Source organism: Anomalospiza imberbis, chromosome 18 (assembly GCF_031753505.1).
Source record: "Anomalospiza imberbis isolate Cuckoo-Finch-1a 21T00152 chromosome 18, ASM3175350v1, whole genome shotgun sequence".
In the NCBI taxonomy this organism is placed as follows: Eukaryota; Metazoa; Chordata; class Aves; order Passeriformes; family Viduidae; genus Anomalospiza; species Anomalospiza imberbis.
This window is the reverse complement of record NC_089698.1, coordinates 7828414-7849515: the sequence shown is the minus strand read 5'-3', so window position 1 is coordinate 7849515 and position 21102 is coordinate 7828414. Positions and strand designations below refer to the sequence as shown.

General features: G+C 44.7%; 1 long non-coding RNA gene across 2 annotated transcripts in view; it reads left to right on the top strand.

The window, feature by feature from the left end:
- The window catches only part of LOC137484727 (uncharacterized), a 36070-nt gene that overhangs the window by 1664 nt on the left and 13304 nt on the right, over positions 1–21102 (top strand). The window contains exon 2 of one of the 2 annotated variants that reach the window (XR_011004997.1): positions 493–576. This is a non-coding gene — a long non-coding RNA (uncharacterized lncRNA). Of the gene's footprint in view, positions 1–492; positions 4552–21102 lie in introns of those variants that run through there. The other variant, XR_011004996.1, reaches the window with a different exon arrangement.

The following is a 21102-nucleotide window of genomic DNA, read 5'->3' as shown; positions in this document are numbered from 1 at the left end:
AATTTTAAGCCATAATCCCACAGTCCCTGTACCATATGGTGATAGTGGTTCTGTTTTGCTTCAAGATTGCTGCAGGCCCTTATTTACAGATTGCCTGGGTCCATGTGACCCTTGGGAACCTGCCCCTGTTCTTTTACTTACACTTACTTTCATGGGTTCTGCACCCTCAGGCGTGCGATGAAAATACCACATCTGTACACACAGGCAACAACTCATTGTCACCCACTGCACGGCTTGGTCACTGGGACAGGCCAGTTCCATGCAGCACTTGGAGATTAGGCAGTGCTTGGAGATAGTATAGCTCCTGGCGCATCCCTCTCATGCAGTCAGAGCTGTGTGCTGTGCGTGTACCTGAGTGAGGACTTTCAGTGGATGCCTTGCTGGCAGCCTGATCTGGGATTTGTTGCATTGTTTACAAATCGTAAGAGGCATTTTTCTTGGTCATTAATATGAGGCTCCTTGGCCTTCTCTAAACCCCTCATTTCCCTTCAGGATTGAAGCGTGAAGGGCATCCTAAAGAGAGTGCCAAGAAAACAGTGTTGATTCCACATCATGGGACTTCTTATCTGTCCTAGGGTACATAGAAAAACAAATATTTGAGAAATGTTTAGAAGTGCCGTTTACTTTTTTTATGTCTATATTTGCATATGGAAACAAAAGCTCCCTCAGGTTCATAGGCCTTATTTTGGAGGGCTTTAATGGAGAGTACAATTTAATTTTACAGGTTTCTGCAAAAAATTAGTTATCATGGGGAAGTGCATTGAAAGCAGCAGGTTGCAGTGTTTTGTTCTGAAGATAGTGTGTGTGTGTACATAGTGTATGTCTAGGTAAAGTTACATACTCCCTGGAAGGACAGGATAGAGCACTACTGGAAGACATAAAAGATTTAAGTGGGTTTAGTCCAAAAAAACCTCCTCAAATTACCCTACAAATACATTTTTTTTCTATTTCTTTATATATCTCATGGTCTGCTTTTGCTCTGAAATGTTTGTGACTATTGAGAAGAGAATATGCTGGGAGGTATTTCTTTGTATTTCCACAGAGGAAAATTAACCTGAGAGTTACAAAACCAAAATGCCAGGAATGCCCTCTTTGGATACCAAGTGGTTCTTGCTGTGTAGCTGATCTGCCATCCTCATCTGTCGCAGCTGATGATCACTTCTAACCTGCCCTGTCACAGCTGTTTGCTTCCACACCAGCGCCATTCTTTTTGCTTGGGAGCAGCTGTGCTTGCTGAAGGAAAGTGTCTCCAGAGCCACTACAGTACTGACAGTCACTGGTGCTTGCTCAGGAGAGGGCAGCAAATCGCTTTTAAACTCCTGTTTGCTTCTACTAGTAAAATACACATGAGATTTGGGTCTGGGAGAGGGTGAAGGCAAATGTGATGTCAGCCAGAGGCTGACAGGGATGCTCCAGACTTAGTTGCCCAAGCAGCAGACATTGTTTCTTGAACCAGTAGTTACTATGTAAAAAGCTCCTTTTCTTGTTGTTTCAAAGCATCAGGCTGAAGCAGAGAGGGGGAGGAGGTGGTCATTATAATGTTGTGGCCATGATGGAAATAGGGTTGGTCCTCTGTGGGTGTTTAGTCTGATGAGCTTTGGAGGGTGGAAATCCAGGTGGTAGAAAAAGCCCTTGCCATCAGCACTGAGTGGTGAGAGCAGTGGGTTTTCACTGATATCTCTGTTGGAGATGGGAAGGTACCCAGGCTGTTTTGTACCTTTCACAGGTGAATCTTCATATTGGGTCAGGAGGATGGGTGGGAGTTAAGTGCTCTCAGAATACTCCAGGGCTATGTAGCACAAAGAGCTCAAAATTGTTGGTGTTGGCTCTGTGCATCTGTGGGACAGAAAATGCAGAGGCTGAACAGGCAGCTGTGTAAGCACCCATGGAATTTAAATGCCCCCACACTGGGAGGAGCTTTGGGGAGCTGAAATCTGGATCAAAGGACTGTGAAATACCAACAACTCCTGTCAGGATTCCTAGCCCTTGACTTGGTTGTCTCTCATAGCGTATGATAAGGGATGTGCCTGTGTTTGTGAAGCTTTTACCTCCAGCATTCTCAAGCTCAGCAATGGATTATGTGGGTGCCCACACTTGCTCTGCATCTCCATTACCTGATCTTTCAACACAGTGTTAGCAAGCTGTTTTTTTTCCCAGGATGAGACTTTAATTCCCTCCCATTGATCATGGCCAAAGAAGAGAGCTCAAATGGAGATTTTATTCCAGAAACAATGGCCCCTTTATGTGCTGTGTCGTGATCTCTCTGAATGAACCTGCTGGTGAAATGAAGGCTTTTCTCCGGGCTTTTTTTTACCTCTCACGGGTGAATCTTCATATTGGGTCAGCTGCCTTGATTTCTGCAGGGAGAGATGGGAAGTAAAACATGAAATCTTTGTTCTGTGGGGACTGAGAAAAAATGACAGTCAGTGGGACTTGGGCTTTATATTTAGTTTCCATAAATCCCCATGTGCTGCGGGGAATTTGTACCCATTAACAGCTACAAAGTGGAGGGCAAATTCCCTGCGCAGTTGTATGTGGTTTTGTGCCTTAAGACACTTCTCTCCAGGTCCAGCCCAAAGTCTCTTGCCTGGGCTGGCTGCTCTCTTCCAGCCAAACTGCTCTTGTCCTTCTTGCCTTGTCCTCAGCTCTGCTGTGAGCTGCTGCCTATTCTGTCTGCACCTGCTCTTCCACACCCTTCCCAATGCTGTTGGCATTTCTCAAGTTGTACATAAAATACAGCTTGCTGCTTTCCCATGTTTGGCTCTCTGATGGCTGAGCTGCAGCAAACCCACCAAACTTATTAATTTGATCATGCAGTGCAGGAGGCTTTGAAAGTAAGACCTTGGTGTTCTTGATTACTTCCTCTCCTGTCATCCTCTCTTGCCACTATCCATCAAGAACGGCATTTTAATGATCCCTTTGCTTCTTTTCCTTTTTTTCCTAAGACTTCAAAGCACAAGAAGCAGCATTGTCATTTCTGTGTTGCGTAAATGAAGGGAAACTCTCTCCAAGTGCTGCGTGTGAATTTCAGTGTACAAATTCCCATGCAGTTTCCTACAGCACAGCAAAAAAAATAAAAATACTTTATTGGTTTCTGTTTCTGTGTTGAGAGGAATAAAGAGATATGCTTGCATCGGGTAGAGATGGAGAGAGGGCATTGTGTTGTCTGTAATTTGAAAACATATCATGAGATGTATTTTCCTGTGTGTATATCTGAAAGGAAGCTCCTCAGTGAGTGCAGAACTCTTGTGGTGGTGTTCACGCTCTGGAAGAAGTCAGCTGTAGGTAAGTTGCTCTGTGTTGCAATAATCTAGTGCCCTACTTTGTGTTCCAGATGTGCAGGAAAGAAATAATTGGAGATGCATCTACTGACAGCATGTGAAACCTGAAGGCAGTGGAGTGAAATCCTAGCCCTGCTCTTTTGTGCCATTGACTTCAGGAAAGCTCAGGGTTCAGCCTTTAGAGCATGTGCTGGGGTGTGCACACAAACTGCCAAGAGGAATCTCTTTAAGAAGATCCAATGCAGGGAGGCCCAGTTCTGGACCAAGAGCACTGGATTATACGTGTCTTGGTAGTGTAACATTAGTTATGTACAGTAAAGCATGTATTTCTAAAACCACAGAAAGCATCTGAGTCCTGTCAAAATGAAAGAAAATTGGGATGAAGGTTGGGCACTATATTCCCTAAACTTGTTCCAGTGATTAATTAGCTGTGGAAAAATTAGCATGTAATTTCAATCCCTGTTTGTCTGTGCGTTTCCAGCATTCCTACCTTGCCTTGCCTTTATCTGTAGATGTCTGTAGGGCCCCATGTACTAGGTACTCTATGTTCCCAGGAATGGGAAATTGTGAAATCCATGTGGGATGGGAAATTATCTCAGATGTTTCCCATCTTAGAGGAAAACAAAAAAATCTATCTTGGAAGCAATTCAGCTGAAACCCAGAGCATACAACTGGTGCATTCATCTTCATGCTCACTTGCCTGCCTACTAGAAACACACTTGACTCTCTAAGTGAAAAATAACTCTAATCCAAAAAATGGAGCCTCAGTATTCATTAACTGGAAAACAGACAGCTGGACAAGTCCACTGATTTATATATTTTTTAATCTGTGTCTTAAAAATAGATGCATACTCCAACTGTTCCTTGGTTATGCCAAGCTGAGGGTTTCATATTAAAAAATAAATAGTTCACAGAATGGTTTCCACCAGCTTTGTATCTTGCCAGGAGGCTCTGTCTGGGGTATATGGTCCTTGGTAGTGCAACTTCCAGTAACCTCATGGCCTGCTGCTGAGGGGAGGTGGCTTATGCCATGGGGCACTGTCTTCTTGCGAGCAATTCCCCAGAATGCTTGGGCCATGAGTGGATTCACCCATGATCCTCATATGGGATGAAATGGGCTTCTCTCTACCTGGCAGTTTCCCCTTGGCTTTCCTGAGCCAGGAAGGTCTGACCTGAGCTCTACAAAGATGAAGAAGTCCCTGGCAGGTGTATGGAAGCATTCCCTGCTGGCTGTTCATTTGCTGCTGTGAGCTGCCTGGAAAAGGTTTCCTCACTCAGCTAAGGAAGAACGTCACTGCACAGTTGACAGCAAACAGCCCTCAGGATGAAGTCTGTGCATGCAACCAGGAAAAGACCAGGAGTGAGCAGAATAAAGGAGTAGGCCTGATGGGCAGTTTCCCAGCAACAAGAGCTTGATCTGGGCCGATTACTGAGTATTTACAAATGCTGAATCAGTGCCTACTGAGCTGGCCTAGTTGTCTCCTCAGCAATTCCAACAGATCGAGAATGGTGGCAAGAATAACAGAGGAGGGAGGATCTGGTTACAGGCTCAGAGAGGAATGCCAGGAGTCCCTTGCCTGTCTTGGCACTCACTTTCTCTCCTCTTGCCCTGCCCTCCTACCTTTCTGGCTAATCCAGCCCTACTTCAGAGCACAGGAGAGGAAGGCTCTTTTGTTGGAGTCACTGTACCTAAGTTAGTCTATGCCAAGTTGTACATAAAACATATTTGAGCTGCTGCACTTGCAATGGAGAGGAAAACAGTAGAACTTGGGAGTTGACATGAATACTTCATAGCAAAGCAGCATTAGCAGGACCTTTGTGAGCAGAGGGAAAAAGCTGGAGTCTATTTTATTGAGTAGAGTTATCAAAAAACTTAATCTAGAAAGTTAATCTCAGAAGTATGTTAAGTTTGAACATCTGTAAGTGCTTTGAAATCTGTGAGTGAAAAATGCTGGGCAGAAGGAGAGGATATGTTTGGTTCAAAGCAGGGGCAACAGAATACCTCCTGCCTACAGTTGGGCTATGCAGTAACTTCTGAAAAACTATTTCTTTGCTTTTGAAATACATTTGACTGCACTAAGTGGCATGGTGTTCTCAAAATGTTTTCCTTGGCTTGTCCAATACCTCCTGGCCTGTCTTCCTTCTCTTTTTCTTCCCTATTCTTTGCAAACAATTCTGTTTGAACCTTACTTTCCTTTGTTTAGGTTTAGTATTTCCCTCAAATATTTATGGTTGTGATACTCATCTTGAGTAGCAAGCCAAGGAATCACAGAAATTCTGTGTTAATTTCTCACCCTCATTTTGCTACACAGTGGCTTTCCTGGGCAGATAGGTAAGCTCCCAACTTGCTCCTTGTTCTATCCTAACACAGCTTAAAGGATTTGGTCTCTTCTCTTATCTTTTGGATGGTGTGACACTTTAAAATAGCTCTAGTCACTGTTCCTTCTTTTCCCTACCTTGTGATGAACCTGCTGTTTTAGGAAGTGTGAGGAACATATTTAGTAAAATAATACCAGCTGTCTCATAGGTCATTCTCATCAATGGATCTTGGAAGGCTTTGCCAAGCTGGATACCAGTTGTTGCACCTATTGCAAAGATGGAGAAACTGAAGCAGGGGAAGAGAGCCTGCTCTCCTAGAACACATCAGCAGCAAAGCTGGGACTGAACACCCCTGCATTTTGCACCACCTTCCTTGGAAGTGAGAGGGAAGAATGCGCAGCCCAAGGTGTATTTTTTGCATGTAGCTCTTCCTTGCTTCCTTCTCAATAACTGGCACACTGGAGAAGAGGCACTATGCTCTCCTGTTTTTCATGTTTAAGCTAATTGCCAAGCTCCCGCTAGGTTTCAGTAAGTCAGAGGATGGAAGAATTGGTGTTACAGATTTACATCAGGGTCTGGGAAGCAGTGTCTGTCTCCAGACCCTGGGCTTATGTGGGCAGCTGCTGCCACCTCATAGAAGTCTTGTAAAATGCTGCCAGGAGTTTTTTCAAAGTACTCACATCCTAGGTGCTAGAGGAATAATGGGGAACAAGGGCATTTTTTCATGTGTGATGCAGCTGGGAGCTGCTACACTGGGAAAAGATCTCTCTGACTTTGCTCTTGTTGACCATGAAATGTATCCTGCAGTCTGGCAATGTGCAAAACTAGCAATGGGAACAGAGGTCTCCTGTCTTGAACACACTTCACTCAAGCATGCACAGAGATATGGGACAGTGTCCTCTTTCAGTGTGCAAGGGAAGCCAAATCCTGCTTTCATCAGGTCTGCATGGCCTTGAAGTAACTTCATTTCTTTGTTATGCCGCAGTGATGCACTTGGCTTCCCTACTTGTGAACCCCAAAACCCACTGAGGAATGTCTCTCTAAGCCCCATCAAAGCCTCAGCCATTTTTACTGGAGGCTGAGGTACAAAGACACTTGTGATGCCTAGAGAAGGGAGGGCAGAGTGCACGCCTGCCTCATATGATAATGTGTCTCCACCTACGCCTGGCATGGCTGTGTTTTTCTAGCTCTTTTGTGGTTTTGTTGTTCTCCCCTTGCACCCACAAGACCCTGCACTGGCTATAGCAATTGGCTAAATCTTTCTTGTGTTCCTCCCACAGGACCCAGGCACAAGCCCAGCCAAGCTTTTTATACATGTCTGCAGATGGACCTTTGCCCCTATGGTTTGCCTGGCCCTCTCTTCACCCGTGGCCAGGCACTCCAGTGCATGAAGTGGACGTTTTCCAGCCCTGAGCTGCCAGAGTTAATTAACCCTCTGCTAAGACCAGGCCAGTCTTTATGGGAAACTAGATCCATTGGACTGTGCATTCCACAAGCCTCTCTGCCTGGCGTCTAGTGTATCTGTACAAGAAAAATCTGTTTCTTCCTCCCTATACTTGTGTTTTGGGATTGGAGGGGGCAGAAGCCTGAGGAAGAGAGAAGGGATCAAGTTCCCTAAGTTTCCTTGCTGTCATCAGCTGCCAGGAACTTGCCATAGGAGAACACCAACCCAAAGCTGCTGGAGATGCCTTCATTTTTTCTGGGCAGAGAATGCATGCATACATTTTCCCCATCTCCTCTTCCTTGTGGCAAAGTTGTCTTTGTATAAGGCAGCTGCTATAGTTTCCCATAAACTGCTTGACATGACTGGTCATAATGTTGCTGTCCAGCTTAGTCCTTACCCTTTGTCTTCCAGGAGGCTTGCTCCACTTGCAGAGGAAAGCACAAGGTTTTCCTCTGAGGACTGTTTAATTTATGTGGTTCTACTGGCTGAGCCCCTACAGAATAATGTTCTTAATGCCATCACCCTTTGGGGTCATGGGGCCCAATTCCCTTCTGCACCTTGAGGTTTCAGAGGTCCTTGAGGTACCATCCTCCAAACGCCTGAGGAGACAGAAGTCAGGGAGGAACTGGACTCTCACTGAGACATGCAGAGCTTCAGTGGCTGTGATCTTGAGGCAAACTGTAGAGTTGAGGGTTGAATTCTTCCCTGGCTGATCTCTGTCTTGAAACAAAGTACCCCTTTTGCACTGTGCCCAGTGCATCTCTGTGTTTTCAGGCTCACACCACCTGTGTCCCTGTGCTTCGTCTCATGATGAGTTAATGCTGGTGCCAGAGGGAACAAATACGGGGTTGTTCAGGCTCCTAACACATACTTGCCTCACTCCTGTCCGTGTTGTGCTGTTAAGGTCATTTATCTCCTACCCAAAAGGCCCTGCAGAACGCTGGCCAGACCTGTTCCTGTTAACTGTGCCTGTCTTTCCTTGTAAGAAAAAGGAGTGTAATTGTGCGGTCTTCCAAAAATAATAATTAAAAAGTATAAGCTTGCATGAAAACACGTTATGCTCTGGAGAAAGAAAGATAGGGACCTTTTTGACTGGTGCTGAGGGCAGGATACAGAGAGTTGTTTGCTTAAAGTGAAAAAAGCCAGAATTTACCTGCATGGTCCAGTCCTGTTTGGATAGAGGCTGCAAATTCCCCCTTTCCCACCTAGTTCTGTGAGTGAGTTGCAGTAAATCAGGACAAGCTGAGGGGTTTTTTTTTGTTGGGTGGTTGGTTGGTTCAGTTTTTTTTTTTTTTTTTTTTTGAAAGGGCCTTGATTGTCCAGCTATTTTTCTCCCTTGGTGCTGCTTCACGCCACTTCTGACTTTGATTAATAGGTCTCTGAATAAAATGTTAATCTAACTAGGGGTCCTTGGCCCAGCCCCCCCCCCCCCCCCAGTCCTCCATGCCTTGCCCCAGAAATATCAGAGAAAACACACAGAGGTTTTGTCTCCCTGCAGAGCACTTGTAGCTTTTGATTAATGGGTGGAAGGGCCCAGCTCCAGGTTTGTGGCATCTCTCCCGACAGCAGAAAAATAAGCAAAAAGTCACCGAACATGACACAGAGAAGGCAAGTCCCAGGAGCTGCAACAGGGAGAAAGGAAGGAGAAAGACCAGCTTATAATTTGAGATATACCCTGCTCTAAGCCCTAGTACTTATGAGTCCGAGTTCAGACTCTCATCTCCATTTTAATCTTTCTTTACAATGAGCTCAAACCACATTGCTGAATTCAGCAGTTTCCAAACTCTTAACTTCTAATATGTGTCTTAACTTCTAATATGTGCATCATGAACTACTCTGCACATTGCCCTGGGTTGACACTTCACATGCATGTGTGAAGAGTGGCTAAAATGGCTTAATAACAATTCAAACAGGACATGTGTTTCCCCTATTCCCATTCGAACTCTTGCCCATTCTCTGAAACAGACTTCTTTTGGAGCTTCTGAAATGATCAGAAACACGTGTTTCATTCTTGTCTTCTGGCCAGTACTGAACTCGGAAAGACTCTTGTGTCACTTTCATGTGGAGGCCAGACCTGCTGGAAATGTTCTTGTTCCCTCAAGGTGGATCATTTGGTGGAACTACAGATATACTAAGCTACTTGTGCAAGGGCTTGTCCATATGGGGCAGTTAGACATGAGTGGGTCAGGAAGTCAATCTGAGCTACTTTGTTAGTCTGAAATAAGAGTAATCATTGAAGGGGCTTATCAGATAAACTGTTCCTCATGCAAGCCCTAAGTAATGCTGTGGGATATGCTTGAAGTGTGAAGAAGATATGTATACCATCTTACAGCTCCCTTCTCTTGCAACCCCTCTGTGGAGCCATCAGTGCTCTCCAATGTTTCTCTATTTTATGATGGGGCAACTGGAACAAACTTGTATCAGAGCTGTAGGTGGGGATTCTTGTATGGGTACTCAGAGACTGTAGGGAAAGGTTCACACCATTCAGAAAAGAGGAAAAAAGAATCCCTGAATACTTTGAGCCTGGATTTTTTGTTCAGAAAATATGAAGGGCCTTAATTTATGCAGTTACAATACTCTCTTTTGCCAAAGAATAGTGCTGCATACTCAGCTACTGTAGAAATACTTCAATTAAGAAGAATCAAACCTGATACCAAGAGATTTATGCATTCTTCACCTGGAAGGAATCTGTGAAGCAGTGTGGCCTTTCCTGGCACTGATGCAGAGTAGCGACAATCACTGTATGGTCTTTCTTCTCCTGGCATCTCCCCGGAGGCCTCTTCAGTCCTTGACACGCCTGTCATCCAACTCACTCGACAACTGACATGCCTGGAGGATGCAGCCACCCCTGCTGACATCAGCTTTGTTTCCCAGGTGATGGATGGCTTTGTGGCCCAAGCCCGGCCATTGTCCCCTGCCTGTGGCCTTACTTCAGTGATTCTTATCTTGGTCCTGGGCATCCACTCCCTGCAGGGAAGGTGAGCAGTTGCCAGTGCTGTACCTTCTCCCTAGGTGCCTCTCCAGGACCGGGTGGAGGGAAGGATAACGGGCATCCCATCCAGGTGGAGGGAAGGATAACGGGCATCCCATCCAGACTGAGTGAAGCCCAACTCTGTTGTTTACCTGGGCCTGTGAGGCATTCGGCTCTTATCACCAGGGGAAGGCAGATAGTTCCTTAGTCAAACACTCTGTCATTTAGGCAGTGTGGAAGCGCTCATGTAATTGCCATTCTCTGCTCTCACACTCCTATCTTGTAAATCACCAATCCATCACAGCCCAGGTCCTCCTATTGTTCTATAATTAACTGGACAAACTACAGGAGCATTGTCATAGTTCCCTATTTATAGAGGAGGGACAAAGACTTGAATGAAGATTTCAGTCCCCTTCAGCTTTTTCTTCCTCTCTTGAACTCTTTTTTTTCTGTATCTTCTGATCCATCTCCTGACTCTAAAGATGTCTTACCTGTTTCTTTGAATGAGCACTTCTTTTCTAACCAACAACAACACAGAAAAAGTGGCCACAAAAGGATAGACCTAAGGATTTTAACCCTTCTCATTCCACTGCGGGTTTGTGCACATATGGTCACTCCTTAATGCAAGGAGCAGCTCAGTTCTGAACAGGCTTTGGACCCTCTGCTAATGAAAACAGGCTACAGTTGCCTCATCCATTTCTTAACAATAACGTGCAGAGGATTTAGCTCCAAGCAAACAGTCTCGTTATGAGTTGGACACTCCCTGGGGCTGGATTATGAGCTACAAGGGAGATGGATGATTTCCAAAGGGTGTGTTCGTGCATAGATTTGGGGAGTTACTGTTACTTTGCTGTTTTTGACCCAGGAAGGTGGATAATGTATTTCAAGGTTCCATATGGCTTTTAAGGCTATAAAAATGTTTGATGCAGGCTCTGGAGCATGGAGGGAACTGGCAGTGATTTGAGTAATAAAGCTGGTTTCTTTTCTGTAGACCAGATGAGTTAGGCTGCTGTGCTGCTGGACAGCATGGAGAGTTGGTTGAAAGGCAGAACTTTCCCTAAATTGGGTCATCTTACTTTAAAAGACTGTTCCAAACTGCCTTTGAAAGGGTTATCCTGCTGTATTGCCCAGTGAGGGTATAGAGGGCCTTGGGTTGATCAGGAGAACCAGGCCAATGCTCTGCTGTCCTTACTTTATCTTCTTACCCCTCATGCCTACAGGGATTCCACTACTTCTAAGCAGGCTGTTTCTCTCACTTTGGCTTACAGCACCTGGCATGCTGTGGCCCAGTTTTCAGCTGGAAGCTTTAGACACTGGAGCACTACACATAACAATAGTTTATATATCCTCTGATCTCTTCCCCTGCAAATTATTAGAAAAGGTCACAGTTCTCATGGCTGCTGCTTTGACAGCAGAATTTAGTCCTTTGTATTTACAGTGTCACGCTGCCAACTTTACTGACCTCCTGGGCATCCCTTGGAGCAGATTTTGGCTCCAGTGCTGAAGATCTACTTTTCTTCCTTATTTGAGGTGTCAGGTAGGTCTGCTGGATGAAATGTGTGCTTTTATGTTCTGGTAGGCCAGGCCTTTTAATAAAACCCAACAACATTGCTTATTTAACCTCCTTCTCTAAAATATTTTCCTACTCTTGTGAGTTGTAAATTAGAACTGTCCCCCCCATGGAAATTCTGAATAAGCGACCTGAGGCTGACCTCCAAGCCATGGGGCACTTCCTAGCACTGCCTGCATCCCAGTGACCAGGTCACCTCTATTAATGTATGAGCACATTGGATTCCCTCTTGTGAAGCCAGTGAAGTACAGGGTGTCTGAGCTCTGCTTGGAAAAAGGCTTTGCCACTTCACTACGTTTGAATGGAAAGGGGAAGATCTATTCATGTTTATTTTACAGCCCCTTTTATTGACTTGATTTATAGCCTGAGGCTGTGAGTTAATTGAGGTCCAGTCCAGGAGAGGGCACCTGGGAAGGGGAGGTGCTGTAGTGCCACCAAAGGGAAAACAGGTTATAAAGAACAGTTTATTGTAAGTTCTGGCTCTTGCTCTGAGCCAAGCTTTTGCCACCAGAACTGGTTCCTCTACCTCAAGGAACACCCTTAGCTCACTGTGGGTGGCAGGGACCATGAGGGCAGGGGTTAGCCAAGAGAAGGTGCATTTCTTTGGTGTGCCCTTTGTTAAAGCATCCTTCTGCCTGTCTCTTATGGGTGAAACCTAGTCACCTGTATAAGTGCAACTGTCATCGCCTTCTCTAATGGAGACCTGAGAGGGTTGTTCCCACAGCCTGAAAGCAGGTGCCTTTCAGTGCATACCTCCTGGGCCTGCAGAGCAGATGCCAAGGCCAGTGCTCTTCTATGGCACCTAAAGTGTGGGATGCAGTAAATGATGCACACTTACATGCACTGAGGCAGGTGAGGAAGTAGGGCTCTTACTGAGGTTGGCTGGCTTCCAGACAGGTCAGGGAAGAGGCTCCTTCATCCCCGTGACACCCTAACAAGCAAAGTGGATATAAAATTGCTGTGGGTGGCCAAGGGCTGAATCTGTCGTAAGCTGGAGGGTGGCAGATCAGTCTGGAAGGGCTGATTCACCCTTTTCTGTGTGGTAAACAGTAATGTGGCTTTGGGGTTTTGCACAGCCCTCTAATGCAGGTGCTCTGAGCCTGCTCCAGCTGCTCCTGAGCTGTTGGGTACAGGGACAGACTGGAGCTGAAGGGTTGCCAGCAAGTGCTTGTTCTTTGGAGCTGGTGGGGCATGAAACCCGTGTGCTGCCCCTCCTGAATCTGTGCTAAGGGGGCAATGTTCTGTCCTGTAAAAAACCCTGATAGGCCAGGGGCAAAGTTTCAGCAACTCCTCTTGCTTGTTTGGCCCTGCCACAAGAGGCTGTTACACTTTAGCAAAGAGCTCCTCTTCCTCTCTCCTCAGCCCCTTCATCAGCCTTGGGAGGGAAGCTGTTCTGCCAGTCACGGCAGCAGTCCCCAGGCAGCTCCAGCCTCTTCACCCACCCTGCAGTCAAACTCCAAGCCTACAGACAGCTGGGCAGGTGCAACAAGGCAGCCATGGCATCCCTGCAGACCTGAACCTCCCAAATTCTCAGCCTGCTGATTGGCCTATGGGAGCGCTTTGTCAAGGTTCTTCTTCTGTTCCTAATTCATCACCAGCTGACATGAGCAGGAAATAAAAAGAGCAATTTACCCTCCATTTCTCCTGTGCAATGAGCCCTTTTCTTTAAGCCATCAGCCCCTTTATCTTTTGCCATCAGAGTGGCTGCAGTACAACTTGTTTTCAGCCGTCTCTGGACATCGAATCTTCAGGGCACTTGTCTAGCCCCACTCAGATAATCCCCTCTTTCACTCAGAACAAACAAAGTGCTCCTGGGCCACACTGCACTTCCCCTGCCCCATTGTGGTGCAGGACTGCAGGGGCTGATGCACTTCAGTGTGTGCTGAGGGGGCTGTTCACTGTTTGACAACAAACCCGTAGATGGTGGTGATTTTTTGAAATACCTTCACTGGTTGGAGGGCTGAGGTTCAGAATGAACCTCAGTCATCTCATGCACGTGATTTTACAGTGACCATGTCGTCCCTTGGCAGACATGTTGTTCCGTGGGGTACCCAGTCAGACTGGGGAGAGGAGAGGAGCTTCTTACGCCAAAGTATGGTCTGTGCGTTCTGATTGAGGCCTTTCCACCCAAACTGGCGAAGGTCTGGGATCTTTTCCCCCTCGCTATCCCATAAGGCTCTTCCTCCTCCAGCTGGTCGGCAGAGGGCACCAGTAAACTGGAGACGGTCCTTGGGGTGCGCTGGCTCTGCCGCTTCGTCCGGCCAGCAGGCGAGGAAAGGGGACGTCCTTTTCTGGGGCAGATTTCTGTGACATTTGGATAGAAATGTCCCCAGCCGGAACATCCACTCAGTTGCTTATTCCAGCCAGCCAGACTGGGGGAATGGGTCAAGGGGCTGCTTCACAAAAGGATTCTCTGAATCCTGTTTCCTGCCCACGGGGCTCGTAGACAGAAACAGAGCTGTGCCCTGCTCATCTCTGCTGCGGTAGCTGAAACAAATGTTGCTGGCAGAGTCAGTAGCTGGATTAGATCTTTCTGCCTTTCCTTTGCTTCATGTTACAGGTGATCTTGGAGGTGTTTCACAAAGAACACATCTCTGGATCAGGGTGCAGCATTTCCCAGTGTGAATTTCTGTTAGATCAAGAGACAGACTATTTAGGAGTTAGTACTGGCTCTCTGGAGTGAGGACTCCCTACTTAGACTGCACTTGGCTTTTTCTAACTCTATCCCAAATCTGACCAAAACACAGCTCTGTTAGAACTGTTTACTGCTCATTTCTACTGACACAGATGAAAAGACACATGCAGTGTCGCAAGGGCAGCTTTGAAGCCAGACGTGCTGCAGTGGCTGGCACTAATGGCATTCATTATAGGCTTCTTGCCCTGGTTTTGAAAGCATGGGATATCCAAAAAGACATTCCTTTTTTCTTGTTTTTATTAGAACTCAAATTCTTATTTCCCTCATGGCCTGCTGAACTCCTTGTAGTATGGCCTTTTTAATGTAGAATCTGGCTCCACATTGCACACAGTTAAGTTGCTTCTCCAAAGACAACCCTATTTCCCTGTTCCCTGTTGCCTCCTTTGCACTAGATTTAAGCTATGTGTAATTGCAGGGGAAGTTGATAGAAAGCGAAGAAGAAATATATAATCTTTTTTTCTTGGAAATTCTTTTCCCAGCAGATGAATAGTGGAGAGTAAAGCCAGATTCCCTGTTCATTTCAGACTGCTTAGCAGGCAGTGTGTAGATAAGCCTGCCATCCCTTACTGTGCAACCCATAAGAAGCAGTTCAACTTTTGGAGTCCAAATCAGTTCTGACTGTCAGGCTTCAACTGTTTATAGCATCCCCCTACCAGAGGCATGTGTTGCAGTACAGCAGCTGCAGTGAAACTAGTGATGATACTGCACATCTTCTGATTTATTGTCAGAAGTACCTCCTAATCTCTGTATGTCAGTCTGGAAGAATAGCACTAATTTTAGCAGACTTATTCCAGGTTCACATGCTGTAACTGAGGTTGGGGTTAGGCTGACTGATGACTCAGCTTTTGTTCCTTCATGGTTTTCTGTCCCATTTTAATTCCCCCTGTTGTTTTCCTAATTGTAGTTGACCCAGGATGAGCAATGAGTCATACAGGAAAGTCTCACACATCTGCTTATACACGTCACTTAAGTCCTAAACCAAGTATGTCAGGTGCTTGATTTCTTCTTCATGCCTTTCTGTGGACTGTGGAATTTTTTAAACTTGAATTAGAAAAGCAACAGAAGCTGGAAGGCTGCAGTAGAGACATACTTTGGGGTTTCTTTTTCCATGTGGAAATGTGGGAAAGGATCTCTAGTAGAAGCTATTTCTTTCCAGTCTTTTAGAGTGTTTTTCCTCAAACAGTACAAGCATAATGTTACTGACTTTGAGTTATGTTGCCTGTCTAAAACAAGGAAGATTTGGTTCATTGCTGGAAATGATAGATGATTTTGTAACTGTACATAATTGCTATTGATACTGGCACACTGTTTAGTTTGTGTAATCTTTGTACTAACCAGTACAAAAGTGTTTGTCTCAAATTTGTTGATGACATATAAATTCTAGGCACACTCAAGATGTATGTTTCCAGAACTGAATTCAAGATGCTTTGTAAACTCCAGAAGACAACAGTGCTTCTGGAAATATATAGAGCCAGTGGGTTGGGAGTAGTGAGCTTTGTAATGTGGTCTGTGTAGATCTACTGGAAATTATCAAACTTCGTTTACAGATGGAGGGATGGGGCACAGAGAACCAATTACAGGGGATTTAGATTAAGATAAGTTTATCTGGCCATGATTTAATGTTATTTAAGTTCCTCAGAACAGCTTTATTTGATCAATAGAGGAGGTCTTAGATGTTCATATCTCCAGTACATCACCAGCAAAGTCTCTCTACATATCTCTTTAACTTCATCTTCAAAAGCCCGATGCTTTTGTTTCTGGAATTGATTGTCCAAGAATAGTGTAGTTCTTCATTAGTGCCCTGATTTCTCTCATCTCCACACCATTGTTACTGACTAGATCACCTTTACTGTGGGAAGTGAAATAATAGCCTTGCTGCACGCTTTGGACTTGGCTGGTGAAGAGCATGTGAGCTCAGAGCTGTTTTCTGTTGGCACCTGCTGTTCATCAGCATCTGGCTATTGCTAAAACTCTGACACAGGAAAATGGTTTCAGTCTTCTGAGCTGCAGTCAATGTTTAGATTGTACTGTTTGTTCTTCATGGAAAATCTTGGTGCAGGAAAATCTTTCCAGGAAACTGTATTATTTCTAGTGCAACTTGGAAAGAAACACAAATCACCTTTGAGAAAGTGAAAAGAAAATGCTCTTTTGGTGTTCTTATGCCATCGTATTTGCACAAATAGCTGTGCCAGGGGTTGGATTTGTTAACCAAGAATGAGAGCAACAGGTAAGATATTACAAGTTCTGCAGAAACAAGAAAGTGAATAGGAGGTATTATCGTCTCCCTTGCATTTGATAGTGTTTCATAGGAAGAATCCCAGTTTTTGTATGTAGTCCATTATTAGAGTGATTGTTGCAAAATAGGAGTCAAAACCATGTAATGATTATGCTTTTTCTCTTGGCTCCATGACTCCCTGGAGCTGTCATGTGCCATGTTTCACAGACCTTGGGTTTCAGAGAAGTTTTCAATAAAATGCTATGAACCCTGTGGCTTTTGGGAGAAATGTCTTCTCTGGTGTCCAGGGGTTGATGGGTTTCGGGGTTGTTTAATGTCCAAGACAATCCCATGTTCACCTTCGCCCAGTTTAAAATAAGCCATGTATTTGTAAAATGGTGTTGCTGATATAAGAGAGGCTAGGGAATACAGAATTCTGGTACAAAGAGAAACCCTGCAATGAGGGCACTGCCCCAGAGGGACTTTGGGGAGAGAGAAGAGAGAGGAAGGGGCCCACACAGTGCTAATTGAAAGCGCATCTTCCCGTCAGTCATGGTGCTTGCCCATCAATCATTTTGGCACCAACAGGATCTGACATCAGTAGGGAATTAAATAAACTCCTCTCTCTTTAGGGATCTGCTGATGGAAACCCGTAGGGGGGAAGTGAGCAGAGAAGAGCAGGAAGCATGTTCGTGGGGGAGAAACAGTCTCAGTGGTCCCCTGGGATGGTGCAAGTCTGTGTCCTCCCTCTTTCTCACACCAGCGTGTACAGCTGAAGGGATTTTTCAATGAGCCCCCAAAAAGGTAAATTTAAAGCTGGTAGTAGGCCAAGCTCACCTCAGTTTAAATAAACAAACTGCAATAACAGTATCCTATGGTGAGTGCCCTGAAAGCTGAGTGATGCACTGTGCAGCTGAAAAGTAGTTTTCACCCTTGGGTGAACTTAGTGTTATTGGACTGCAATAACTGAGGTGAATCTCGACCAAAGTGAGAGAGCAAAACACTGGGAAGGGAAAGTGGATTAGAGGAGAGGGTTAGAAAATTATCCCCTGTTTCCTATCCTGCTGTGAAACTGTCTCCACAGTGAATTAGGATGTGATGTGAATTAGGGTGTGATGTGGATTAGGATATTACAGATTAGACCTGCCTGAAATCAGGGGTTGAGTGCAGATAAAGTGACTGGTATCTCCTTTGTCAGGGCTATCAGCAGTCCCTCGGGGTAAGTGGCAGTGTGTGTGCACCGTGCTTCTGAGGAGAGCCCCAGAGCAGCTGGAAACCATTCGGTCACTGACAAGTCCCCTGATGGACCTCTACTGACATGGAGCGGCTTTGGTTTCAGGAAAGCCAAAGGGAACCTGTCACTAATTAGACACACAGCTAATTAACGAGAAGCAAACAAAGAGCAGCAGCTTGTGTTTTGGGAAAGCTCAGCTTTAGTAGCCAAGGACGTCTGCTCCTCCCTTTCAAACCATTTCAAAAACAAACAAAGAGGGAGACTTGCATTTCAAAGCAGTGCAAACACTACCAAACTCAGAAAGCCTTCCAGAAGGGATGTCCAAGAGTGGGAATTAGCAGTGAAAGGAAAAAGGGCTCTCCAGGTACAATGAGACCTTTCCTGTTCCTAGATCAGGGCCCTCTGAATCCCCAGTGTGCATCTCTAACCTAATAGCTTTTAATTTTTCTTTCTCCAAATAAACACTTCTGTTAAAATTTTGGGTGAGTGGATGGGAAAGAAAGGTAGGTGTGTAAACAAGAGCTGCCATTTTGTGCTTTGTTTCTTCCCAGATCTTTCAGAGGTGTGTGATATTTCAATTTAAAAACCTTTTTTGTGCATTGTTTTTATTGATATGGTATACTGCTTTATTACTGTGGGGTTGGCTAGAGGTGTATGTCAGTCACAAACTAATCAAAAATTATCTAGACTGTGTAAACAGATGCTCAGGAGCGGATGAGGCTCTGTTTGAGTGCTAAAATCTTTAATAAGAGAAATGTGCTTTTGGGACAGGAGGAATCCAAAACTGTAGTCCCAGTTATGAGTTCTCCAAAGACCCTGAGAAATCTTGCTTAGGACCTGACCCTCCAAAGAGCCATGTCAGGGTGCCAAATCCTGCTCAGAGCAATTGTTTTGCACTAACTCCAAATACAGCAGTGCTAGCAGGACCCATTAAGTGAATTTTGCTAAGTGCTTTGAACATGAAACATGGTAAGAATGCCAAGTTATGTGATATTTGGTGTATTTCCTAGAGCCATGCATGTAATTAATGGGGAATCTCAGCCTTCAGAAACCAAGACAGATTTTAACCTGCTTGTCATAGGAAAAAAGTAATAGCTGGAAAACAAGACTGAAGGCTCAGAAATAGGAAGCAAACTTAAGAGAAACAACAACCCAACAAGTTATGATATCCTAATATTAATGTCATGGGTTTGGAGACAAAATCATAAAATTGAGCACTCAGGTCTGACACTCTGTGACTATGCTTTAAATATTTACTAAAAGAAATGCATTATTAATATTTTTGTGCATTCAGTAGAGAATTATTATTGTGATCACTGTCTAATGTGGGAATTCAGCACAGCACCTGTCATCAGATTAGCCTATCAACCTAACTTTGTCTATTTTCTTCCTTCATCTTGGAGGAAGGACTGTGTTGCTGGTTAGGGAAAAGGCTGGGATTTGCAGGCTTGGTCCCAGTGCTGTCAGTGGCTTCCTGGATGGGCATCGTGTGGTCCTGCTGGGATCAGAGTTCCCAACCTCACAGGTGTGGGATCAGACATCAGCTCTCTACCAGATTACAAAGTGAAGGATACCTCCCTATTTCCATGGGATGTTGCAGTGTTTAGCTCATGAAAGGTTTTAAAGCACTGCAGCCTCCTTGACAAGGAGTTACCAGAGCACGTGGGGTTACACTGCAGTAGTAGACCACCACATGCATTTACATTAGGATTTTTTTTTTCAGCAGTCATCTGTTTTTCCTGCTTTATGGCCCGATTTGAAATTGTCTTATACTCTGCTATCAGCACGGGTCCTTTGCCATCAAAGGACCTGTTCAAGTAATCAGCAAAGCCACAGCAGGATTCCTTCTTATATCATTTTGGCTCAGGTCTCAAATATGTACTAGTAATTAAAAAAAAAAAAAAAAAAAAAAAAAAAAAAAAAAAAAAAAAAAAAAAAAAAAAAAAAGCGGGGGGGGGGAGAAAAAAGAAGGCAATGGCTTCAGGTTACAACAAGTAAGCAAGTAAGGAGCATATCAACTTTTCCAGACACAGATTGGTTTCGCTATGCCTCTCCCCATGAATATCCTTAGCTTCTATGAAAAAGCTACTGGAGGCAAATACATGAAGCACTTCATAAAGAAAACATGGGGTGGCACTTTAGTTTTTCTGACTGGGATGATACTTTGCTATTTTATTATTGAGACCACAAAAATCTAGCAAGGAACAAAGCAGGATAAGAAGATAATAAGAATTTTCTATCCAGCCAGCACACACTGGCTGAGGGGTGTTTCAGATGGCATCAAGTTTCTTTAGCCTACTCAGTGCTTGAAAATGTGCCCTTGATTTCAGCCCACAGGAACGTGGGCTTGTGCTGCTTTATTGTCTAATGGATCTTTCACTTGATCTCCTCATACAAACACGTTGAGCATGTGCTTGGGTCACTTAGAGAAAACTGAACCCCACTCATGTTCTTAGAGTGTAATCCCTTAATATTGATTACTGTGTTGCACAGGGGCAACAGGTAACAAAATCCATGTGGTTTCAGACTGACAGCTGATCGTCCCACACACGCATGGTTCAGCTGGTGAGCACTTTGCAGCGTCGTACTGCTTTCCCTAATCGCTTCCCACTGGTGTGTGAAACACATAAATATCTTGGAACAGAAATACCAGATTGCAGCAGTTGTTCATGTGAAGGGAACAGATGCAATGGAGGATTTTACTATGGAGTGTGTTCCTCCCTAGATTTATCTTGTGGGCAGCTCGTGTTTATCTTTTGCCAGCTCACGTTAGACTGGAGTAGGGTAACCTTGAAGGTAGAGTGTGAGAAAAGTATTTTGTTAAATAAAAGCAAGCAATTAATTATAAAATGTATGGGGTCGGGGGGAAGACCTAAGTATTTGTGAGAACAACTTTCCAATGACCAGAACAACTCTGATTTGATTTTATGTATGGTTAGGGCCATGTTTTCCTGACATGTGTGGGTTTTTTGGCTCAGTGGAAGCCTCATTCCTCTCTGTGGCTTTTGGGGACTATGCAGTGCTAATTTGAAATTAAAGTGATTCATAGAGTATACATTATAAACTTGGGTCTGAAGGGAGGTAGGAATCTCAGGAACTGTTGTAGCCTGAGGCTGATTTCTAAATATAAAGTATCCTGAGATGATCTGTCATGTTTGAATGTCTCTTTGGTTCAGTTTACTAGGAGCTCAAATACTGGTGGTGTGAAACAGAGGAAAATGGGCTAATGGGAAACTTTACAAACATTTGAGTCAAGAGGAGTGACTCGTTAAAGGTAAAGCCTAGTGCTTGGTGATTGCTGGGCTATAAAGGGGCATCCTGTGAGGGCAAGGAGGGGAGATGGTCAACTGGCTTTCTACTCAGCTTCCAAATA